This window comes from Bos grunniens, chromosome 8, assembly GCF_055505025.1.
Source record: "Bos grunniens cultivar Pamir isolate PY7600 chromosome 8, Bosgru_T2T1.0, whole genome shotgun sequence".
NCBI lineage: Eukaryota > Metazoa > Chordata > Mammalia > Artiodactyla > Bovidae > Bos > Bos grunniens.
In genome coordinates, this window is record NC_141172.1 from 75,128,977 (window position 1) to 75,155,524 (window position 26,548).

Genomic DNA, 26,548 nt, shown 5'->3' on the forward strand with positions numbered 1-26,548 from the left:
GAGAAGTTGGCAGGTTGCAATAAAGAAGCAAAATCCAGCTGTGTGTTGTTCATAAAAGATCTATCTAAAACATCCCACTAGAATTGGCTAAAACAAAAAATTAAAGCAATACCAAATGTTAGCAAGAATGTGGCACTCTCACCAATTCAGTCTTTAAGAATTAAGCTCCAATGTCAAACATACCCGTTGTATGCACGAATTATATTTTCCTATAGGTATCTAGAATGAGACTAGCTATGTAACATCCTCAAGAGAACTGAGAAAATAGTCACTTTCTATATTCTGTGGTTCAAATGGTGGCTCAGATGGTAAAGAATCCACCTGGAATGCAGCAGGAGACCTGGGTTCGATCCCTGGGTTGGGAAGATCCCCTGGAAGAGGGTATGGCAACCCACTCCAGTATTCCTGTCTGGAGAATCCCATGGACAGAGGATAGGTGGGCTACAGTCCCACTCTGGTGGCTACAGTCCATGGAGTCGCAAAGAGCTGGACTGAATGACTAAGCCCAGCACACAGTGGTTCAAATGAGCCTAGTTAAGAATGACTATATAACACTGGGCTTCCCAGGTGGCTCAGTGGTAAAGAGATGCAGGAGACACAGGTCTGATCCGTGATCCAGGAAGATCCCTCATGCCGTGGAGCAACTAGGCCCATGTGCCACAACTACTGGAGCCTGTGTTCCAGAGCCCAGTAACTGCAACTACTTAGCCCAAGTGCCACAACTACTAAAACCCAAAAGCCCTAGAGCCTATGCTCCACAAGAGAAGCCATTGCAATGAAAAGCTCATGCACCACAACTAAAGAAAGCTCATGCACAGCAACAAAGACCAAGCACAGTCAAAAATGAATAAATAAAAACTTTTTTCTTTATTTCCCTTAAAAAAAAAATCCACCTGCAATGCAGGAGATTCGATCCCTGGGTTAGAGAGACCCCTGGATAACGAAATGGCAACTCACTCCTGTATTCCTGCCTAGGAAATCCCAAGGACAGAGGAGCCTGGGGGGCCACAGTCCATGGGGTCGCAAAGGGTCAGACTTAGCGACCAAAACGACGCTAATAATCTGGGATTACCTGTTAAAATTACACATACCCTACACACAACCCCAAAATTCCACTCTCAGTCATACAATCTCAGCAAACTAGTTTACTCATTTTGAGGTGGGGTGCAAATGGAGACATGGAGAATAAGTATAATTTGTAATCAGGAAAAAAAAAAAAAACTGGAAATGAGACAAACATTCATCACAATAAAATAAGATGCACCATACCCTTACAATGGAGTAACATACTACTGAAAATGATGGAGAAGAGTCAATATGGATGAATCTAAAACATGTGAAGTATCCAGAGAATCACACAATCCCATTTAGATCAAGACTGAAAACGGGCAATACTAAACTATATATTATTTATGGATACATAGTGAGTAAAATTTATTCTTAAAAATAGTAAGACCAAAATAATCGGGTAATGGTAACCTCCCCGCCCCCCCAAGGAAAAAGTAACTTAGGAGATGGAATACACAAGGGAGTTTAAGGTGGCATTAATGTTCCATTTCTTGGTTGGTCATTTTATTTTTGGCTTTGAAAACTCCACGTTTTTTTCTACTTCATATACCTCCTTTGGCATGTAGTTTATATTCTTCAATTAAAAAAAAAGTATGCAAGGTATGATCTCATTCTTTTCAAAGTGTACACTTTAGGGGAAAAAAAAAAAGATTTATACTAAAATGTTAAACAATGGTAAGTCACTTTTTTTCCCCAAATTTTCTAAAATGCATTTTCTTATGTAAAACAGTCCCAGCCAACCTGACCCAAAAACCAATCTTAAAATGGAAATTTGTAAATTAACTTGAAAAAAGAGAGGGGAAGAACTGGTTTGGTCTAGGAAACAAGTTAGGCTTGTCGATAAATCCTAAAGACAGTTACTTTTTCCCTAGACCTTATTTCAGTTAAATTTGTATTTTTTAAGCCCACTTATTCTCTTGTTTCGGAGAAGGCAATGGCACCCCACTCCAGTACTCTTGCCTGGAAAATCCCATGGACGGAGAAGCATCCCATGGACGGAGAAGCCTGGTAGGCTGCAGTCCATGAGGTCACTAAGATTCTGACAAGACTGAGCGACTTCACTTTCAGTTTTCACTTTCATGCATTGGAGAAGGAAATGGCAACCCACTCCAGTGTTCTTGCCTGGAGAATCCCAGGGACGGGAAGCCTCGTCGGTTGCCGTCTATGGGGTCGCACAGAGTTGGACACAACTAAAGCGACGTAGCAGCAGCAGCAGCATTCTCTTGTTTATGATCTGACAACAAACATTATTATCAAATGAAAAATCCCACCTTCCAAACCACACACATTCCAGCTGAGTAGACATGTACAATACAGACAGCACTATACACCTTCCCCAAGCCGGTGAGACTGCAAAGACATTTCAAGTTTTCATCTGCTTGCTTAGGAAGCAGCAACGTTATGGTGGCAGAGTCAGAAGGAATACAACCTCCTCAGCTGAGACTTTCGTGTTGAGTGTTTTTGTATGTGGCTGAAGGAACAGAAGGCAAAAAAGAGAGAGAAAACAAGGGAAAGAGAAAGAAGAGGAAAACAGGAGGACAGGAATGGAAAGAATTCAAGAAGACAAAGAGGGAGAAAGACATTAATAGCAAGAAGGAACACTGAGCTTCTCAAAGTCTCCACAGGTATACCTAGAGCTGATTTGATGAGAAGATTGAGACATGGCAACCCACTCCAGTACTCTTGTCTGGAAAATCCCATGACCGGAGGGGCCTGGTCAGCTACAGTCCATGGGTTTGCAAAGAGTCGGATACAACTGGACAACTTCTCTTTCTTTCTTTTCTTTCTTTCTTTTGTGACGTGTAAAAATTTTTGAGTAAAGAACAAAGCATTAAAGTATTGGGGGAACTCCCTGGCAGTCCAGTGGTTAGGACTCCACAATTCCACTGCAGAATGCATGGGTTTGGTCCCTGGTCAGGGAACTAACACCCCAGATATCATGACGTGGAAATACAAATAAAGTATTAGTGGATTATGTATGTATATCATAACTTAAAATGAGTAAGCTCCTATGTGACAACTTACGTAAAAAGTTAATAACAAAAGAAATGAAGGTATAGCAACAAGTCTAAATCCAAATAAAATTCTCTCCTCTATAAATCCTTGAAAATAATCAAAGTTCAATCTAATCAAACATATGTTCTATTATTTTTAGAGTTCCAAATGAAAAAAAAAAATAATCAACGCATTGCTAACACCCTTTAAAAGTAGAGCATTGCCTAGTCTTAAATGAAACACCTACCCCTTGGTCCAAGCCTCATTTCATAAATTAATTCCAAACAGTGAACTGGGTTTCAATTTAATTGAGCTCAAAACTCCAGTATGAAAATGAGTTTTCTGAAAACTGAAACACACTATAATACACATGCTATGTCAGCCAGAATTTCACAAGCCTGTTCTTCAAAACCTAGGCCAAGAAATTTCAAAACTAAAATAACTTTAAAAAGTACAGAACAAGCATTTTTGAGAAAAACACTGTCAGGAAAATATACAGAGAGTAGGAGAGGGACTTCCCTGACAGTCCAATGATTAAGACTCTGTACTTCCACTGTAGGGGGCATGGGTTCAATCCCTGGTGGAGAAACTTAAGATCCCACGCACCACTCAACGTGGCCAAAAAAATAAAATTTTTAAAAGTAGGAAATTTCAGCATACATAGTTGACGTTATAATTGTCAAAACAAAACCAACTAATTTGATTCTTGGACTTAAAAAAAGGAGTCCACTTGATCAGTTCAGTTTAGTCGATCAGTCGTGTCTGACTCTTTGAGACCCCACGGACTGCAGCATGCCAGGCTTCCCTGTCCATCACCAGCTCCCAGAGCTTGCTCAAACTCATGTCCATTGACTCGGTGATGCCATCCAACCATCTCATCTTCTGTCGTCCCCTTCTCTTCCCTCCTTCAATCTTTCCCAGCATCAGGGTCTTTGCCAATGAGTCAGTCCTTTGCATCAGATGGCCAGAGTATTGGAGCTTGACTTCAGCATCGGTCCTTCCAATAAATATTCAGGACTGATTTCCTTTAAAATTGATGGGCTGGATCTTCCTGCAGCCCAAGGGACTCTCAATAATTGGTCAAAAATATTTCAAAACCTACCACAGGTTTATAAGGTGATATTCCCTCTCTTTACCTTACTTCAAGTTATATTCCCTCTCTCCTTTTGGGGAAAAGAAAAAAGAGAAAACAATGGTTTCTAAGCTCTATCAGAGATCCACCTTCTCACTAGTCAAACAGCACTAGTGCCATACTACTTAGCTTTTAAAGGACACTGCATATACTCAAGTTAACAACTAAGAGCTAACTGATCATTGCTGACTTATAGCTGCCTCACAAGAAGAAATAAAAGATAGGTTTGTTAAAATCAAAGGAGGACTTTTTTCCCTATTGGTCAGTGGTTAAGAATCTGACTGTCAATGCAGGGGACACAAGTGTGATCCCTGGATCAGGTTTGATCCTGCATGCCACAGGGCAACTAAGCCTGTGTGCCAGTACTATCAAAGCCTGTGCACCCTAGAGCCTGTGCTCCACAACAAGAGAAGCCACCGCTCACCCCAACAAGAGAAAGCTCTCACGCAGCAATAAAGACCCATCAAAACCAAATAAATAAAATAATTTTTTTTAAATAAAACCAAAGGAACGTCACAACCTGTGAATTCATGCAGACCACTTCTTCTGAGCAGGCATTAATCCTTTATAATGCACTTACACACACACCCCACAAAAAGTTTCTTATGACAACAACAAAATCTTAACAGTAAGTTTTCATTTTTAAAGAGGACTGGGGAATCAACACTTCAAAAGTACAGGCTAAACTTCAGACCAGTTCAAACCTTCAAGACTGGTTTATACTCTCTATATGCAGTTTATACTCATGGGAACAGAGTTAGCAACCAGTTTCTGTCAAAACACAAATCCTGAAATAAACCCATCCTCCTCCTGGTTCTCCTACCATTTCTCACCAAACAATACCAAGAGACACACTGATGAGCAGTGCACAGGCTGACCAGTTACCAGGAAAGGGAAGCAGAGGTGTTACCGCTGTTCTAGCCCAGTTCTAAAGGCAGCTCTCTGAGAGCTGGTCCAGCCCATATATAAAGAGAGAGGCCAGAGGAAACCAGAGCAGCAGGAAACAGGCAGGAGGGGCAATTACCACAAACCTTTCCCATGGCCTCATTCCCATGCCACCACTTCCAGTCATATTTCAATCATAACAAAAACCTCCGTTCTTTCAATCATTTTCTTAATTACTGAAGGTCAGAAACAATGAAGCAGACAGAGGAAATCAGAGCTGTGGGAAACAAGGAGGACAGGAGTGGAGGAAAAAAATCTCACCACACATGTGAACTATCCTTAAGGAGACAAACTCAGGAGGAACACACTGGAAGCAAGCAGAAAAGTAGTGTAGGAGAAACTAATCACTTTTGCCTGGATAAGCAACAATGAGAGGGCAGTCCTAGCCAAGGTCTCTGCAAATAAGAGATGCTGGGGTACGGGAAGACCCTTCATCTCCAGCGAGTGAATTTATTCCCTTTCCTGAGACAGACAGATCCCACCCCAAGAGTCACCCAATCCTTAGGATTACATTCACTTTCCTTCCACTTTTATTAGACAAACTACAACTAAAAATTATGAATGTACAAGTCATAACGGAAAAGTGAGGAACACACTAATTACTGACACTTTTGATTTTAAAAGTACTATCATAATCAAAGAGAAAATACGCAGTAATTGGGCTCACTCAAAAAGTGAATTATATGCCCTTCAAATAAAAGATGATCTTTAGGTACCCTGTGAAGACCTTTAAAAGTTCTCAATTGTTACGGCACACAAGGGCAGAACACAGCAAGCCCAAATACTGGCGGAGACACCTTGAATACACGCAGAAACAATATCCAACAGAGGTGGAAGTAAACTGCAGGATTAGGTCAAACAGGAAATAACAGGAATGATGATGGAATCAACTAACTCCTAGAGATAACAAGGAAGAGATCAGAGTGGTGAGAACAGTGATGGTACCTGAGATACCTGGACAACTAATCAGATTGAAAACCCAGGGGAAAAGGTGGGAATGCCGAGTGGGAAAAGTGATTCAGCGGCAAAGAAAACTGAGAGGCAATGCACCAATGAAAAGAATAAGATTTGGAATAAGAGAGCGTTTTAGTTTACAAAACCCTTCTCAAACCTACACACTAAAGAACAACCGTGACACAGCCAGCCTACAGGAACTAGGACCGAAGAGGAAAACTGAATCCCAAGAGTCTGGCACCAAAGCTTTCCAGAATGAGGAGGAGAAGTAGAACTGAACTACGCCTCCGGGCTGCCAGGAAAGCCTAGAGAGTACAGAAGTTGGGCTCTGAGATGTCCAGTTCCAGGACTAGCGACAGGCGTGAACGCGGAAAGGTGGTCATTGACAGCGTGGCGCGGGAGCTCGAGCGGACAGGCAGGAAGGGACAACGGTGGGAGAGAAAAACCACACCCTCCAGGACAGAAACCCGAGGGGGGGAGGGGTAGGCGCCCCCTGGGGCTGGGTGGGGCTGGGCTGACGAGGAAGGGGTTGGCAGAAAGGAGCGCAGGACAACCAGCGGTGGAGAGGAAGGACAGCACCCAGGCCTGGGCAAACTGAGGACGCACGAAACCGGCGAAGGAAGCTCGGCCCAACCTCAGGGTGGACGCTGGGGCAGTAGGAAGGGCTCTGGAGGAAAGAAGAGCTGAACCCTGGTCTACTGAGCGCAAGCTGTAGCGGTCAAGGAGCTGGAACGGGGAAGGAGAGAGAGAAGGTGCCAATTACCGCTGCTGCTCTCGCTGGACTCGGGACCCGCCGCCGCCGCCGCCGCCGCCGCCGCCGCTCGTTACCTGCCAATGTGCCTCTTACAAAGCGGCGGCGGCGGCAGAGGCGGCCCGGCCCGTCACGTGACTCCGCGTCACGGCCGAAGGAGGAGCCAACACACGTAGCTCGCCGCGCGGCTCATCAGCCCGCCTACCGAGCGCGTTGTTTCCTGTAGCCACCCAACTCCCGCCCCGAGAGGCCAACAGCTGCGGGTCAAGGGAAGGCACGCAGATGGAGTCAACGAGGGATATTTTATGGAGTTTCTCGAACTCGGGAGTTCTCAGAGACGTACTACCCACCGCGTCCAGGATGCCCAAGAACAGCTCGTCGTCACCGTGTGATGACCTCACAAGGCACCACAGGTCGCTCCCCTGCCTACGGCCGCCTTTCCGTCATCACGTGATGTGGTCCGACCACTCAAGACAAACCCAGCCTCCCAAACCTTGTGCGAGGGGACTACGACTCCCAAACTGCTGTACAGCAAAGGCACCCACCACCACATCCTTTCCCTCCTGAGTTCGTTAGATGGTGCGCCTGTGACTTCGGTACGAGGGAAGGCCAAGGCGGAAAGTTGACAGGGCTACCACCTGAGACTAATAACAGTGGGCGCCGCCTGCCAGGTGGCTGAGCGACCCTCCTCCTGGGAGATGTAGTTCTGGCGAGGCGTCGGGTTCGGCGAACACGTTCCCGGGCTCGCGCTCCGCCCCGCCCCCTGCGCGGGAAAACGCCAACGGCTCGAAAAGGTAGCCGCTGCGCCCGGCGGGATTCAGAAGCACCTCCACGGGGCGGACGGAACTCGCAGGTTGTGCCCTGTTCAATGCGGGCTTGAATTCTGCATTCCCAAGCCTCTAAGGCCTGAAAAGACTAGCATTTGTTGAAAAGCCTACTCGTTGTCGGTCGTCATACAACTTCATTTATTAAGTCATAGAATCAACCCTTTGAGGCAGGAATTGTCCGGGTTTTAAGCGTAGAGAAAGAATTCCGTTTCCCAGCTGCACTGACCCAAATCCAAGTTTTCTATCTCCAAACAGTGGATAACCTGCCTCTCAAAATGACCTCACCTGTTTTAACTCCACGAATTACGCGTAAAGAAGACAGATCAGATCAGTCGCTCAGTCGTCTCCGACTCTTTGCGACCCCATGGACTGCAGCACGCCAGGCTTCCCTGTCCATCACCAACTTCCGGAGCTTACTCAAACTGATGTCCATTGAGTCAGTGATGCCATCCAACCATCTCATCCTCTGTTCTTCCCTTCTTCTGCCTTCAATCTTGACCAGCATCAGGGTCTTTTCCAGTGAGTCATTTCTTCGAATCATGTGGCCAAAGTACTGGAGTTTCAGCTTCAGCATCAGTCCTTCCAGTGAATATTCAGGACTGATTTTCTTTAGGATTGACTGGTCGGATCTCCTTGCAGTCCAAGGGGCTCTCCAGTCTTCTCCAACACACCACCATTCAAAAGCATCAATTCTTCGGCGCTCAGCTTTCTTTAGTCCATCTCTCACATCCATACATGACTACTGGAAAAACCATTGCTTTGACTAGATGGACCTTTGTTGGCAAAGTAATATCTCTGCTTTTTAATATGCTGTCTAGGTTGGTTATAGTTTTTCTTCCAAGGAGCAAGCATATTTTAATTTCATGGCTGCAGTCACCATCTGCAGTGATTCTGGAGGCCCCCCCCCCAAAATAAAATCTGTCGCTGTTTCCATTGTTTCCCCATCTATTTGCCGTGAAGTGATGGGACCATGATCTTAGTTTTTTGAATGTTGAGTTTTAAGCCAACTTTTTCACTCCCCTCTTTCACTCTCATCAAGATGCTCTTTAGTTCTTCACTTTCTGCCATAAGGGCTGTGTCATCTGTATATCTGAGGTTATTGATATTTCTCCTGGCAATCTTGATTCCAGTTTATGCTGCATCCAGTCCAGCATTTCTCATGATATATTCTGCATATAAATTAAATAAGCAGGGTGACAATATACAGCTTTGACATACTCCTTTCACGATTTGGAACCAGTCTGTTGTTCCATGTCCAGTTCTAACTGTTGCTTCTTGATATGCATACAGATTTCTCAGGAGGCAGGTAAGGTGGTCTGGTATTCCGATCTCTTGAAAAATTTTCCGCAGTTTGTTGTGGTCCACACAGTCAAAGACTTTGGCATAGACAGTAAAGCAGATGTTTTTCTGGAACTCTTGCTTTTTCGATGATCCAGCGGATGTTGGCAATTTGATCTCTGATTCCTCTGCCTTTTCTAAATCCAGCTTGAACATCTGGAAGTTCACAGTTCATGTACTGTTGAAGCCTGGCTTGGAGAATTTTGAACATTACTTTGCTAGCGTGTGAGATGAGTGCAATTGTATGGTAATTTGAGCATTCTTTGACATTGCCTTTCTTAGCTGTAGATTAAATTACTTGAAAAACACTTGAAACCTTGTCCCACTCAGTTCCAGGGAAGCCTTTGTTATTCATTTGAATTGATCAAAGAATACTCAGCCTGTCCCTTTAACAAACAGAACTTATTATCATGACCATTCATGTGTAGATGTGTCTTATCTCTCTTTTGACACTGAGCTAGAGTTGTGTCTGGGCAATTCAGTCTTCCTCTTTTTTGTATTTCTGCTGTATAGAAATGTGTGGGAGAGTCAAAGACGAAAACTACCCTTGAGAGGCAAAGACAATGGAAAGAGCCCAAGAAAGCTCTTCCAAAAGGATGTGGACAAACCTGATAACAGCTGTCTCTGAGAAGTGGGAAGAGGTTTGTGATTGAGAGTGCTAGTTGAAAGAGACTATAATCTAATCTGTAATGTTTTCATTTCTACATGGAGAAAGTACTGGTTTTAATTGAAGATTAACTTTTAAGAAAAGAAAAACCAGAGACCATGTGTTAGCTTGTACAAGCTATGTTACCTCTCCAGGCCTCAATTATCTCTTGTTACTTTATTTTAAATGTCTGTTTTTCTATTCCAGGCATACTGCACTGGGTGCTTTCACTAAATTATCAAGGAAGAAGTCCTACCTAAGACTTAGAATAAGGGGGAAAACTAAAGGCTGCTGCTGCTGCTGCGAAGTCGCTTCAGTCATGTCCGACTCTGTGCGACCCCAGAGATGGCAGCGCAGCAGGCTCCCCCGTCCCTGGGATTCTCCAGGCAAGAACACTGGAGTGGGTTGCCATTTCCTTCTCCAATGCATGGAAGTGAAAAGTGAAAGTGAAGTCGCTCAGTCGTGTCCAACTCCTAGCAACCCTATGGACCGCAGCCTACCAGGCTCCTCCGTCCATGGGATTTTCCAGGCAAGAGTACTGGAGTGGGGTGCCATGGCCTTCTCCGAAAACTAAGGGCATCAAAGTCCTAAATCCCCTCTGAGTATAGTTCCTACCACCTGAATGCAATAGAACTATCCTCTGAAAATAATCTCTCCTGAGGGATATCACCACCACCTTTTTCTACCCAGCCTGACTGAGAAATTGAAACTAATTTCACACCACCATCCCTTTCACTAGCTTTTGTTTAAGTGCTCTTGGCTGGACTGAAGTGAGAGCATTTTAATGTGATAGAAAATACACTGGAGAAATTCTCAGAAGCCTGGGTTTTTAAGTGTGTAGCTAAGGTAGGTGAGTGAAATTAGTCATTCTGAAATAAGGCCCATCTCAGAATAAAATCAGTAACTGGTAGCTCACATTTAGGAAGGTTGAATCAATGTGTATAAATTTCAAAGGATTTTAATAATCTAGACAAAAATGAATCACTTTTCAAGTTTAATCTACTCATTTATGGTAAAGTATAGGCTCATAAAGGATTTTCACAATATAGATAAAGCTAATCACACTTCAAATCTAATTATTCACTTACAGTAAAATAAATGATCATAATCAAATGTATTATACCCTGGATGAAGAATGTGATAACTCAGAATGGTCTGTATAGAATCTTAAAAAGAATCTTAAGCAAAAATATACATCATGCAGGGAAGACGGTGACCAGACCCATATGTAGGACATTCTGGTCCCTTTGGCAGATCTGCATTTGTCAGATAGAGATGAGTGCTCCATGCCTTACTATTCATAAAGATACCCTGAAATTCCCAACTCACCAACAAGCTAGAATTAAAATTTGGCTTCTCATGATTTTTCTTCCAGAGGTGTGAATGTGTTATTAACTGGAAGACCATATGTTGTTTTGTTTGGCTGAAAATTAGTACAGTGACAATGACAATTTGGAATATACCATCAGTTTCTGAAGTATGTTTATGCCCAGAGCCAGCTGTGGGCACGCTGACCTTTGAAAATAGTAAACAAACAGTTAATGTGTGAATGAGTCTGTGTGAGACCTGTGTGGAATAGCCAAAAAGACTCCTTGGTGGGGCTTCCTTGGAGGCTCAGTGGTAAAGTTTCCACCTGCCAATGCAGGAGATATAGGTTCGATCTCTGGTCCAGGAATATCCCACATCATGAAGTAACTAAGCCCAAGTGCCAACTACTGAGCCTTGCTCTAGAGCCTGGGAACAGCAGCTACTGAAGCCCACAAGGTCTAGAGACTGTGCTCCACAAGAGAAGCCACTGCAATGAGAAGCCCACACACCACAACTAGAGAGTAGCCTCCACTCACTGCAACTAGAGAAAAGCTGATATACAGCAATAAAGACCCAGCAAAGCCGTAAATAAATAAAATGATTTATTTAGGGAAAAAAACAACTCCTTGGTAACACTGTTGTGTCTCATTTCTCTAACAGTCCAGTTCCTTCCTAACTCTACTAATTGATAACTTGTCCTTTCTAAACTTATTCTTTCATCTATATAAAGGAGCTAAATTCTGCTAACTTTATAAGGCATTGTCAGGTTCATATCAGATACTGCCTATGAAAGTCCCCAAAATAATTGGACCATAAAAATTGTAAGGCACTATTAATATCAGGAAGAACTTTGGTTACACCAGTACCTATATAGCTCTAGTCAGTGGTAAAGGCATGAGTTCTAGAGGAATCCAAGAAGGCCTGGATTTCAGAACAAGGGTCAGCAAACTACAGCTTGTGTGCCAAGTCCAGCCCACCTCCTGTTTTCTATAATTTACTAGCTAAGAATTGTTTTTACATTTTTTAATGGATTAGAAATATTTCACAACACACAGAACTTAAATTCAAATTTCAGTGTTCATTAAGTTCTAATGAAGCTCAACCATGCTTAACCATTTATGTACTGTCTACGGCTCCTTATTTAACTTATATTCAGAGTACATCATGCAAAATGCCAGGCTGGATGAAGCACAAGCTGGAATCAAGATTGCCGGGAGAAATATCAATAACCTCAGATATGCAGATGACACCACCTTTATGGCAGAAAGTGAAGAAGAACTAAAGAACCTCTTGATGAAAGTGAAAGAGGAGAATGAAAAAATTGGCTTAAAGCTCAACATTCAGAAAATGAAGATCATGGCATCTGGTCAAATGCCATACTTGATGGCAAATAGATGGAGAAACAGTGGAAACAGTGGCTGACTTTATTTTGAGGGACTCCAAAATCACTGCAGATGGTGATTGCAGCCATGAAATTAAAAGACACTTATTCCTTGAAAGGAAAGTTATGACCTCCCTAGACAGCATATTCAAAAGCAGAGACATTACTTAGCCAACAAAGTTCCGTCTAGTCAAAGCTATGGTTTTTCCAGTAGTCGTGTATGGATGTGAGAGTTGGACTAAAGAAAGCTGAGCACCAAAGAATTTATGCTTTTGAACTGTGGTGTTGGAGAAGACTCTCGAGAGGTCCTTGGACTGCAAAGAAGGAACTGGGAAGAGGGCAGGGTTCAATACTTTTTGACTGAAACCCATAAGAAGAAATGTGCGTGCTGCTCAGTCAGGTCTGACTCTTGTGAACCCACGGACTGTAGCCTGCCAGGCTTCTCTGTCCATGAGATTTCTTAGGCAGGGATACTGGAGTGGGTTGCCATTTCCTTCTCCAGGGGATCTTCCTGACCCAGGTATTGAACCCGAGTGTCCTTCACCTCCTGCAATGCAGGCAGATTCTTTACCACTGAATCATCAGAAGAAATACATACTCATAAAACTGAAATAAGTTTTATAAAACAGTACCTATCCTTATGTACTCTGAGTTTCATCCCCTTTATCTGCTGCTGCTGCTGCTGCTGCTAAGTCACTTCAGTTGTGTCTGACTCTGTGCAACCCCATAGACGGCAGCCCACCAGGCTCCCCTGTCCCTGGGACTCTCCAGGCAAGAACACTGGAGTGGGTTGCCATTTCCTTCTCCAATGCATGAAAGTGAAAAGTGAAAGTGAAGTCTCTCAGTCGTGTCCGACCCTCAGCGACCCCATGGATTGCAGCCTACCAGGCTCCTCCGTCCATGGGATTTTCCAGGCAAGAGTACTGGAGTGGGGTGCCATCACCTCTGATCCCCTTTATCTAGTATCCCTTAATGTTAACATTTTACAAAATCACAGCACATTAAACTCTGATATTCTATTCTATTTCTGTTTTTTAAAAGTAGAAAGTGCATTCAGTGACCAAAAATGGAACAATTTGAGCAGCAAAATAAATAATGATGGTATTTGATTATACTTCAAGGAATAAAATAAATATCCAGGAGTAAATGCTGATATAAATAAATGGAAGAGTAGATAGGGAGAAGAGAAAACTCTTCCATACAGAAGAATTCCAATTAATATACATGGAAGGAATGAGAGAAAAAATCACCTTTATAATATTCATAGTAATTATTATCCAAATTAATACAAATACTTAGAACATTGGCATATTGTAAGTGCTGAGCAAATATTAGTACTAAGATCCAAAAATAGTTTATTTTCTGCCAGGTTAATTTTTCTTTTGTTCAAGACAGATTTGCCTTTAGTGGCTGAAAATGCATGGACCTCAATATAGAATGGCATGTATCCTCTGTGCCAATCACAGTTCAGGCTAAAGTAGAAGAGACAGACACTAATTTGGTGTAATAAAATAGTTCAGGAAATTCCCTGGCGGTCCAGTGGTTAAGACTCCATGCTCTCCCTGTGTTTGATTCCTGGTCAGGGAACTAGGATCCCATATGCTATGCTGTATGGTGCAGCCAAAAATAAAATAGTTCATCATAACTCTACTTCCATACTCTCAAAGTTGTTATGCCTAAAATATTCAAGCAAACTGAGAAATCCCAGTTTCAGTATATATATTCTTCTTAGCATTAAGGTAGCAGGGAAATATTTCAGAAAAAGACCCAGGGAAACAAAAAAATTTAACTTAACAGTCTAAGTTAGACTTCACAAACATCCACAACTGTGAAAGGAGCGTGCTTGCTGTCTGCTAATGAAACAAATTCTACCTTTGCAGACAGTAGTTAAAGTAAGTAGTGAGAGGGCTTCCCCAGTGTCCCAGTGGTTAAGAATCTACCTGCCAGTGCAGGAAACATGGGTTCGAGCCCTGGTCTGGGAAGATTCCATGTGTTTGTGGGGAGCAACTAAGCCCTTGCTCCACAACTACTGAAGCCCAAGTGCCCTAGAGCTCATGAACCACAGTTCAGTTCAGTTCAGTTCAGTTCAGTCGCTCAGTCATGTCTGACTCTTTGCAACTCCATGAATCACAGCCCGCCAGGCCTCTCTGTCCATCACCAACTCCCGGAATTCACTCAAACTCACATCCATCAAGTCAGTGATGCCATCCAGCCATCTCATCCCCTGTCGCCCCCTTTTTCTCCTGCCCCCAATCCCTCCCAGCATCAGAGTCTTTTCCAATGAGTCAACTCTTCGCATAAGGTGGCCAAAGTACTGGAGTTTCAGCTTTAGCATCATTCACTAAGAGAAGCCAAAAGCCACAAAGAAAAGTCCACACACCACAACCAGAGAAAGCCTACACAAAATAACAAGACCCAGAGCTGCCAAAAAGAAAAAAATAATAATAATAATTTAAAAGTAGTGATACAATCTATTACCAATCTGGGGGAAAGACTGAGAGCCACACTGCACTCTCTGTGACAAAATGGTTTAAAGATAAAAGGGTAAGCTTTTAATGTATGTCAGGCACAGTGCTATATATGTCCATCTTATTTTTATCCCAATTACAAATATTCTAGCACAGAACAAAGAGGAAAGGACTTGTGCTCTTTCCACTAAACCAGGCTGTGCTCGACTTGGTTTAGTTGAAAAACCAGTCTGGTGCAGTGAACAAAAATTGTCATTTTTTAAAAATAGAAAAGCTTAAAGGAAACAGAAATAAATATTTAAGCCATGGAGAGGCAGAAAGGAAGTAATTAAGAGATTAAACTACTCTTAAATAGAAAACTTCTTTATGTAACATTTTTAAAAAATTAAAAGATAAACAATAGATGGTGGGAAACAAATTTTTGAATGTATAATACTTACCATAAAAAGCTCATATAAATGGAGAACCCTGAAATTTCTGTACATAAGTTGTCAATTTCTAAAAGACAGAATAGAGCCAATCAAAAAACAAAGGGAAATGTTTGCCTCGCTCATAAGTTTTTAAGTCGAAAGTCATAGCAATAACATGTATTTTGCCTACCAAATTAATAATAGTGAAAATAATGATGTTACCCAATGCTAATTGGTGTTTTGAAAAAGAGGCACTCTCTTATGTGGCTAATAGAAATATATGCTGGCATAAGCCATTACAAATTCCTTCATCCAAAGCAACTCTGCTACCCTGCCTTAAGGAAATAATTTTAAATATGGAAAAAATTGTTATGCCAAAAAAACATTTCTCACAGCTTTATTTATAAAAGCAAAAAATTGGAAACATCTTATTAATACATGTCTGACTGTAGAGAAATGGGTAAGTAAATTATGGCATTCTATGAGATCCCACACAATGAAGCCTTTATAAATAACATTTATGAAGAACGTGCCAGAACATGGGGAAATGCTGGCTGTGTAGAGCTAGGTATAAAAAGCCAAAACCTGCTAAGAGAATGTAACTATGTAAGAACACTACAGATAGGAAAGGCTATAAAAGTACATCCAAAGAATATAAATATGGGCCGTGTTTATTTATTTGGCTGGGGTCGGGGGGTGGCAATGGCTTTCCAGGTGGCGCTAGTGTTAAAGAATCTGCCTGCTAATACAAGAGACCTAAGAGACATGCGTTTGATCCCTGGGTCAGGAAGATCCCCTGGAAGAGGGCATGGCAACCCATTCCAGTATTCTTGCCTTGAGAATCCCCCAGACAGAGCAGCCTGGCAGGCTATGGCCCACAGGGTCACAGAGTGTCGGCAGGACCAAAGTGACCTGGCACAGACAAGTGTTTAGACAATGGGATTATGGATAACATTTTCTCACTTTTCACCTCTGCCTTTATTTTCAAACTGCCTTTAATACTCAGGTCTTTTATGATTTAAAAAAAATTTTAAACAGGGGACAGTTCAGTGGTTAAACCCTGGCAGTCCAGTGGTTAAGACTGTGCATCCACTGCTGGGAGCATAGGTTTGATCTCTGGTCTGGGATCTAAGATCCCGCGTGCTGCACAGCCAAAAAGAAAAGTAACTGTATATTTGTCCTTTATAGAGTAAGTACATTTTAAATGTATAGAGAAATTATATTTTTAAAACACACCACTCCTCTGTTCAAAAATCAACACAGTGCTTTAAAAACAACATAAAATAACTCTGACCACTTCTCAAAACCCTCCATAATCTAGTTCATACTCCCTCAGTTCAGTTCAATTCAGTTCAGTCACTCATTCGTGTTCAACTCTGCGACCCCATGGACTGCAGCACGCCAGGCTTCCCTGTCCATCACCAACTTCCGGAGCTTGCTCAAACTCATGTCCATCAAGTTGGTGGTACCATCCAACCATCTCATCTTCTGTTGTCCCCTTCTCCTCCTGCCTTCAATCTTGACCAGCATCAGGGTCTTTTCCAGTGAGTCATTTCTTCGAATCATGTGGCCAAAGTATTGGAGTTTGAGCTTCAACATCAGTCCTTCCAATGAATATTCAGGACTGTTTTCCTTTAGGATTGACTGGTTGGATCTCCTTGCAATCCAAGGGATTCTAAAGAGTCTGCTCCAACACCACAGTTTAAAAGCATCAATTCTTTGGATTCAGCTTTCTTTATAGTCCAACTCTCACATCTGTACATGACCACTGGAAAAACCATAGCTTTGACTAGATGGACCTTTATGGGCAAAGTAATGTCTCTGATTTTTAATATGCTGTCTAGGTTGGTCATAACTTTTCTTCCAAGGAGCAAGTGTCTTTTAATTTCATGGCTGCAGTCACCATCTGCAGTGATTTTGGAACCCAAGAAAATAAAGTCTCTCACTGTTACCATTGTTTCCCCATCTATTTGCCATGAAGTGATGGGACCGGATGCCATGATCTTCGTTTTCTGAATGTTGAATTTTAAGCCAACTTTTTCACTTTCCTCTTTCACTTTCACCAATAGGCTCTTTAATTCTTCACTTTCAGCCGTAAGGGTTGTGTCATCTGTATATCTGAGGTTATTGATATTTCAGCAATCATACTCCCTGCTCCACTTTATTTTTCACTTCTATCCATCAGAGCACCTTCATTCCTTCATCCCAAGACCTTCGTGACTACATACCCTTACTGTCCCTCCCCAATACCTACCTTTCCACAACACAGGTCTCATTTCCTCTCCAGGCCCACCTCTCCAGGAAATCCCAGCCCTCCTTGATCCCATCTCATAGTATTATTAACTCTTCATGTGTGTGGGTCTCGCTATTTTAACAGACTATAAATTAGCAGAAAATCACACCTGGTACTTGTTCTAAATTCATTCTTGGCCTATATTCCTCATGAGACTCAGAGAGACTCAATGAATGCTTGTGGTTTAAGGAAAAATGAAGGAAAACTAATATTTATTGAGCCCATGTGAAGTGCCAGGCCCAGTGCAAGATGTTTAATAGAAATTATTTTCCCACAGCAACTCTGAAGTATCATCAGCATCATCACCTCTCAGAAAGAGTTAATTCAAAACATACTGCTAACAAGTTGCAGAGTCAAGATTAACACTCAGATCTCCCTGATTCCAAACATAGTACTTAATTTTCTCCAACATCATTAGTGTTTTTGCTTGCCTCTTTCCATGGGACTATAAGCTTCTAGAGACGAGAGAGCATGTCCTTTCATGTCTTTATTTCTAGCTCATAGCAAGCATACTCAGTATTTTTAAAATGAAGAGTGATGCTTTCAGTCTCACAAAATTCTATTTTTTACTTTCTATGTTTTGCTTACAAGGGAAATGCAGAAACCAATACATACCCACCTGCATGTCCAAATTATAACTTAGCAAATTCTAGCATGGGTACTAAGTCACTTCAAACCATATGAACTGTAGCCCACCAGGCTTCTCTGTCTATGGGATTCTCCAGGCAAGAATACTGGAGTGGGTTGCTATGCCCCCCTCTTCCAGGGGATCTTCCTGACTCAGGGATTGAACCCCCAGCTCTTACTGTCTCCTGTATTAGCAGGCAAGTTCTTTACCACCAGTGCCTCTTGGGAAGCCCAGCAAATTCTAGAGATGGAAGGAATATAAGACATGTTTCACATTGGGTTTGTTGTATGCCCGGACGTGTCTAGCTTTGTTCTGGGGGCTGTAAACAATTGAAAAAAAAAACAAACAAACAAAAACCCAACCCTTACCTTACACAGTGCTTCACTGTGTGTGTCTGTGTGTGCGCACTCAGTTGCTTCAGTCATGTCTGAAAGGAACATGTCTTTGCGTTCCCATGGAGTAGATGATAAATAAATATCTACTGAGGGGATTTCCCTGGTGATCCAGTGGCTAAGACTCTGAGCTCCTAATGCAGGGGGCCCGGGTTTGATCCCTGGTTGGTGAACTAGATCCCACATGCTCCGACTAAGACCTGGCGAAGCCAAATAAAAATAATAATTTTTTTTTAAATGTCTACTGAGAAAAGAAAGAGAGACAGACTAGGGGAAGATGGGTGGCCAAATATTCCAGGCAGAGGAAATTGCATGGACAGCAAACAGAGTGGGCAATAAAAGCAAGGTAGGTTTAGAGACCAGTTTGGCTAAAGGAGACTTCTTTGGGGATCAATGCAGTGGCAGATAAAATTGTAGTGTTCGGTAGTGTCTGATTGTGTAGTATCTTGATGCTAAGCTAAGGAATTTTATTTCCTCCTGTTATTCTGGCTAAAATGCTCTCTCCAGAGGAAGTGGAATGTCACTTGGGTTTCTAGAAGCAGAAAAGCCTCCTTAGAGACACTGAGGAATTCAGATTGAAGGGTGGAATGACAGGTGGAAGGGTGGATATTCTACATGAGGAGGCCACCCCCTCAGATCCTCTGCTGATACGGCGCCAGTTCTGCCATCTTGAGAGTGGGCCAGCTGTGGTGACTAAAGAAAGAATACTTCCACTCAACACTCACTTGCATGTCAATTTTCAGTTCCTGAGTAAACCTGAGCAAAACTTTCCTATTGCGCTTCCAAGAACAAGCACATGGTAGTTGCCAGGAGAAATCTGCTCCGATGAAAGACGAGGAAAATTCCCAGCCTGGCTGTGGAGGGGACCTGACAACCTGTTGAGCCCAGATCTTCCCTGACATTCCCCCAGCCAAACACAAATCTCCCAGCAGTTTGGGCCCTCTTCCGGGCCAAAGATAGTTCAGTTTGTCCTGTGGCAGCAACAGAATGGCTACACCTGTTGGCTTCTTAAAGTAAGATCAAATACCTTTGGGGTGAAGGATAAAACCATAGTGCTTCTCAACATGTCTGAAACTGGGCTCCGCTCTAGGGGAAACTCTGAAGCATCTCATGGATCTGAGAAATGACCTGTAAGCTCATCTCCTTCAGCTTCCCGGCAGGCAAGGAAACATTATCTTTAAAGAGGAAGATCTGAGGCCTAAAGAGATTAGCTGTTATACTTTCCTCTCCCTAGACTATCCCTTTGATAAACAATTGTTGTTGCCTACTAAGTGAATCCTGAGACTAAACTGGGCCATGGGAGATGATGAATCAGATTCTGTCCTCAAGGCTTTCACAGTCTAGCAGGGAAACAGATATGTCAATTCTTTTTTTCTCCAGTTTTGTTGAGATATAATTGACATACTGCTGCTAAGTTGCTTCAGTCGTATCCGACTGTGCAACCCCATAGACGGCAGCCCACCAGGCTCCCCCGTCCCTGGGATTCTCCAGCCAAGAACACTGGGGTGGGTTGCCATTTCCTTCTCCAATGCATGAAAGTGAAAAGTGAAAGTGAAGTCGCTCAATCGTGTCTGACTCTTGGCGATCCCATGAAATGCGGCCTTCCAGGCTCCTCTGTCCATGGGATTTTTCAGGCAAGAGTACTGGAGTGGGGTGCCATTGCCTTCTCCCACATACAACACTGTGTAAATTTAAGATATACAATGTGATGATTTGATACATACGGATGTTGCCAAATGTTTACCACAATAAGTTTAGCTAACAAATCCTTCACCTCACATTAGCACCATTTTGTGTTTGTTTGTTTTTTGGTTTGCTTTTTGCTTTTGTTTTATTTTGTTGGCCACTCTACAGCATGCAGGATCTTAGTTCCCCACCCAAGGAGGGAACCCAGGCACCCTGCAGTGGGAGCACATTGGACCACCAGGAAATTCCCTTTTTTGTATTGTTGTTATGGTGAGAATGTGAAAGCTCTAGTTTCATAGCAACTTTAACTATACAAGACAGTATTGTTAACTGTAGTCACCATACTGTACACTAGATCCTCAGAATTTACTCTTTTTCTAAAATTTATTTATTTTTAAAATTTAATTTTTTTATTTTAAATTTTTGCCTGCACTGCTTTTGTTGCGGCACATGGGCTTTCTCTAGTTGCAGTGAGTAGAGGCTAGTCTCTAGTTGCAGTGCTAGGGCTTCTTATTGCAGTGGCTCCCCTTGTTGAGGAGCACAGGCTCTAGGCGCTTGGGCTTCAGTAATTGTGATTCAGGATCTTAGTTGCGCTGAGGCATGTGGGATCTTCCTTGATCAGGGATCAAACTGGTGTCCTCCACATTGGCAGGCAAATTCTTAACCAGTGGACCACCAGGGAAGTCCCAGAACTTATTCTTCTTATCACTGAAAGTTTGTATCCTTGACCAACATCTCCCCAATCCAGTGTATGAAAATACTAGAGAATTAATTATGCCAGAGAGGATGGGGCAGCAGCTAAGACCTCAGAGACTAGAAACTATACACAGAATCCACCTGCCAATGCAGAGTACACAGTTTGATCCCTGGTCTGGGAAGATTCCACATGCCTTGAGCAAGCCGATGCGCCATAACTACTGAGCCTGTGCTCTAGAACCTGAGAGCCACAACTGCTGAAGCCTGCACCACCTAGGGCTCAAGAGCCAAAACTGACAGAAACACTGTGCTGCAGCTACTAAAGCCTGAGTGCCTAGAGCCCGTGTTCTGCATAAAGGAGAAGGCATTGCAATAAAGCTTGTGTACCACAAGTAGAGAGCAGCCCCCACTCTTCTCAACTAGAGAAAGCCTGAGTGCAGCAATGAAGACCCAGCAGAGCCAAAAATAATAAATAAATATACCAGTGTATACATGTCAAAATAAAAATAAATACAGCAGTATTAAAAAAAAAACAGCAACAAAAAATAAATGTTGGCGACATTGTGGAGGATGACTGAGTGATAGTGTTATGGATATTCTCACTCTCCCCTCATTCTCAACCTGGAGTTTTCAGGCCTCCCTGACCAATTTACTCCTTTATCTAACCTGCTCCCAGATTTCTTTAGAAATGGCATGAGGGTCTGACAACAGCTCAAGCAGTACCCATCTCTTACGTCCCTGTCAAATTAATTTAATCAAGTTATTTAGGTGGTAAGAAACTGAATAACACTAGAATTACTTTCATTTATTTATGCAAGAAGCATTTATTGACTATATATTATGTGCCAGGCCTCATTTTCATGGATCTTACAGTCTCGTAAGAAACCAGGATATGCTAGAGCTGGCTCCTGTGGGCTCACGAGAGCCACTTGCTAAATTTTCAGAAATTTGAGAAGTCCTCAAAAATTGAATTACATAAACTTTAAAAAGTTATATAAAAATAAAGATAATAAATACTCCAATTCATTGCCTTCTAGTGATACTATTGCTAAGTGGCTTCAGTCACATACGACTCTTTGTGACGCCTTGGACTAGCCTGCCAGGCTCCTCTGTCCATGGGATTCTCCAGGAAAGAATACTGGAGTCGGTTGCCATTCCTGTCTCCAATGTCACTATTATCTACACTATTCTATTTGTACGGAGGAGAAACCATATAATGGTGTGCTACAGTGCATTTCTTCCTAACTCATGGTCAGTGACATCATTGTTGGCAGCTTGAAATAGGCTATAGTGGGAGTATTTACCCACAGAAATCAGCAAATGCTACAAATCAGAGCTAGTTTTATTCATTGTCTAGACTTAAGAAAGTGATGGAGAAAATATGAACAATGCAAATTAGAAGTGTTTCATGTCTGTAGCTGTTGCATTGTGGATACCACAAAAGTTAAAGAAATATTTTTCCAGTACTCAAAAGGTATTATTCAGCTAGTAAGTTACTCACTTCACTGATGAAGTTCCTACACTTTTCTCCTGTTTATTGTGTGATAAGAAGTATACGCATGTTGGGGATTCCCTGGAAGTCCAGTGGTTATGACTCTACACTTCTACTGCAGGGAGCACAGATTGATCCCTGCTTGAGGAATTGTGATCTGGCAAGCTGGGTGGTGTACCTCCTCCAACCAAGGAAAAAAGTATACACATGTAACCCAGTAATTATGCTTCTGACTATATGATAGAAAAAAACAAAATCACTAATTCAAAAAGATATATGCACAGTAATGTTCACAGCAGCACTATTTACAGTTGCCAAATATAGAAGCAACCTAAATATCCATTAACAGATGAATGGATAAAGAAGATGCAGTATGTATATACAATGGAATACTACACAGCCATAAAAAAGAATGAAATTTTGCCATTTGCAACAACAAGGATGGACGTGGAGGGTATCATATTAAGTTAAATAAGTCAGATGGAGAAAGACAAACCCTGTATGATAACAGTAATATATTGGATCTAAAAAAAAATACAACAAACTAGTGAATATAACATAAAGGAAACAGATTCACAGATACAGAGAACAAACTAGTGGTTACCAGTGGAGAAGGGGAAGGGGGCAAGGATAATATAAGGATAAAGGATGAAGAAGTACAAACTATTATGTATAAAATAAATTACAGGGAGTTCTCTGGCCAGTGGTTAAGACTTGGTGTTTTCACTGCTATGGGCCCAGGTTCAATCCGTTTTCAGGAAACTAAGATCCCACAAGCCATAGAGTGTGGGAAAAAAAAATTAGAAGGATATATTGTACAACACAGGAAATATAGCCAATATTTTACAATAATTATAATGGAGTATAACCTTTAAAAAGTGTGAATCACTTTATTACTCAACTGTAACTCACATAATATTATACATCAACTATGCATGTGCATGCATGCTAAGTCGCTTCAGTCATGTCTGACTCCTTGCAACCCTATGGGCTGTAGCCCACCAGGCTCCCCATCAACTATACTCCAATGAAATTTTTTAAAAACTTAAAGCCAAATATATAGTTGTCCCTCAGTACTGTTGATGAAAAAGTTAACCAATAGTCAATCTAAGGAAAATGGACTTTCCTGGTGGTCCAGAGGTTAAGAATCTACCTTGCAATGCAGGGGACACAGGTTCAATCCCTGGTTGAGAAACTAAAGTCCCATATGGTGCTGGGCAACTATGCCCATGTGCTGCAACTAGAGAAGCCAGCGCCCTGCAACAAGCAGCCCACACATCACAAAGAGAGAGTCCTCATGCTGCAGCTAAGTCCTGATGCAGCCAAATAAATAAACGACTTAAAAAAAAAATTCAATCTACAGGCACCACAGGGAGCTCACCTTTGTGCTCTGTGATGACCTAGAGGGGTGGGATGAGGCAGGAGTGGAAAGGGAGGCTCAAGAGGGAGGGGATATGTGTGTACTTATAGCTGATTCATGTTGTTGTACAGCAAACCAACACAACATTGTGAATTAAGTGAAAGTCACTCAGTTGTCTCAGAGGTTAAAGTGTCTGCCTGGAATGTGGGAGACCTGGGTTCGATCCCTGGGGGGGGGAAGATCCCCTGGAGAAAGAAATGGCAACCCACTCCAGTATTCTTGCCCAGAGAATCCCATGGAGGCAGGAGCCTGGTAGGCTACAGTCCATGGGGTCGCAAAGAGTCGGACACGACTGAGCGACTTCACTTTCACTTTCTTTCACTCAGTTATGTCTGATTCTTTGCTACCCCATGGACTATACAGTACATGGAATTCTCCAGGCCAGAATACTGGAGTGGGTAGCCAGTCCCTTCTCCAGGGGATCTTTCCAAACCAGGGATCGAACCCATGTTTCCTGAATTGCAGGTGGATTCTTTACTAGCTAAGCCACCAGAGAAGCCCATTGTAAAGACATTGTAAACACAACATTGTAAAGCAATTATCCTCCAGTTTAAAAAAAAAGTCAGTCTAAGAAAGAAATGGAAAATTTTACTAGAGCCAACCTGAGGATTATAGTCTGGGAGACAGTCTTTTAGAAAGCTGTGAGTACTATTCTCCCCTTGGAAGTCAAAGCACAGTTGTAGAAGTTCTTGAGACAAATGACATATAATGGACTGTTTACACAATCCAGACCTACAGGTACAAAGTAGTAGGTCCTGGGTGGTGTTGACCCCTTGCAAGATTAAGAAGGAAGGTTATCTCCTAAGAATTCTCTGAAGAATTGATGCTTTTGAACTGTGGTGTTGGAGAAGACTCTTGAGTCCCTTGGACTGCAAGGAGATCCAACCAGTCCATTCTAAAGGAAACCAGTCCTGAGTATTTATTGGAAGGACTGATGCTGAAGCTGAAACTCCAATACTTTGGCTACCTGCGAACAACTGACTCACTGGAAAAGACCCTGATGCTGGGAAAGATTGAAGGTGGGAGGAGAAGGGGACAACAGAGGATGAGATGGTTGGATGGTATCACCGACTCAATGGACATGAGTTTGAGTAAACTCTGGGAGTTGGTGATGGACAGGGAGGCCTGGTGTTCTGCAGTCCATGGGGTCGCAAAGAGTCAGATACCACTGAGTGACTGAACTGAGCTATCTCCTAAGGAGTAGTGACTCTTGAAAGAAAGTAAAAGTGAAAGTTGCTCAGTGGTGTCCGACTCTTTGCAACCCTGTGGACTATAGAGTCCATGGAATTCTCCAGGCCAGAACACTGGAGTGGGTGGCCTTTCCCTTCTCCAAGTAATCTTCCCAACCCAGGGATCGAACGTGGTCCTCCGCATTGCAGGCAAACTCTTTACCATCTGAGCCACCAGGGAATTCCTATGTAGATGCATAGTACACAGTAAAGGGGAGGGAGGAGGCCCAAACAGGCAAAGAAAATTTTTGTTTAAATTTTCTTGTCTTGCCATTAAATATGAATTTCATTTCATCAGTATCCAGAGGGGATTGGCTCCAGGATCCCACCCCACCCCACCCACCCAGAGGATTCATCCACAGATACTCAAGTACATTATATAAAATGGCATGGTATTTGCATTTAACATTCTCCCTTATATTTTCTGTTCGGCTGCACTAGCAGCTTGTCAGATCTTATTTCCCGGAACAGGGATTGAATACACACTCTCTCCAATGAAAACTCAGAGTCCTAACTACTGGACAACCAGAGAATTCCCACTCCTGTATACTTTAACTTACCTCCAGATTATTTATAATACCTAATACAATTTAAAGCTATGTAAACAGTTGCTGGTGTCCAGAAAATTCAAGTTTTGGTTTTTGGAAGTTGGTGGAATTTTTTTTTTTTTTTCTGAGTGTTTTCCATCCTCCCTTGGTTGAATCTGCAGATGGGAATGCACAGATACAGAGGGCTAGAAGACCATCTGTACTTGAGCCCTGGTTCCTGGAAGAAAGCTAATAAAATCTCTGTATTTATCTCAGTGGTAGGATTGTCTGTCTTTTGTTATTCACAATAAGCCCTTTCTCTCCTACCTTAGGGCTTCCCTGTAGCTCAGATGGTAAAGAATCTGCCTGCAAAGCAGGAGACCCAGATTCGATCCCCGGGTTGGGAAAATCCCCTGGAGAAGAGAATGGCAATCCACTCCAGTATTCTTGCCTGGAGAATCCCATGGACAGAGAAGCCTGGCAAGCTACAGGCCAAGGGATTACAAAGAGTCAGACACGACTGAGCAACGACGACGACGACGACGACTACTGTCTCCCACCTTAGTTGTGCTGCTGGTTAACCTGGGGAGGCTTCCTACACAGGCTCAGTACTGGACTGCTGATCAGGAAGTCCCAGTGATTAGAGGGTTTCAGTCCTGCCCACTGACCTCAGGGAAGATTTATGAGCTTCTGGTCCGGAAGGCGGCATACCATAGTTCTATTCCTACACTCAGGATCCTTCCAGACCTTGCCCTGTGTACCTCTTCATCTGGCTGCTCATCTGTATTCTTTATAATATCCTTTACAATAAACTGAGAAACATAAATAAATATTTCCCTGACTCCTGTGACCTGTTTTAACAAATGAAGAAGAAAATGAGATGGTTGGATGGCATCACCAACTCAACAGACACAAGTTTAAGCTAACTCCTGGAGACAGTGGACAGGGAAGCTTAGCATGCT

The 26,548-nt window shown here is 42.6% G+C and overlaps 1 protein-coding gene and 1 long non-coding RNA gene across 24 annotated transcripts in view; one reads left to right on the forward strand and one right to left on the reverse strand.

Annotated features, from left to right (window-relative positions):
- The window catches only part of UBAP2 (ubiquitin associated protein 2), a 119,726-nt gene extending 111,950 nt beyond the window's left edge, over positions 1-7,776 (reverse strand). For 15 of the 23 annotated variants that reach the window (XR_015170104.1, XR_015170103.1, XR_015170098.1 and 12 more), the window contains exon 1: positions 6,858-6,958. The gene's annotated coding sequence lies outside the window, so the exon portion shown is untranslated. Of the gene's footprint in view, positions 1-6,728; positions 6,959-7,195 lie in introns of those variants that run through there. The other 8 variants (XM_086416619.1, XM_086416614.1, XM_086416627.1 and 5 more) reach the window with 5 other exon arrangements.
- Positions 7,774-10,571, forward strand: LOC147367454 (uncharacterized). Its single transcript, XR_015170106.1, has 2 exons — positions 7,774-8,191; positions 9,864-10,571. It is a non-coding gene; the product is annotated as an uncharacterized LOC147367454 (long non-coding RNA).
- The last annotated feature ends 15,977 nt before the right edge of the window (positions 10,572-26,548 follow it).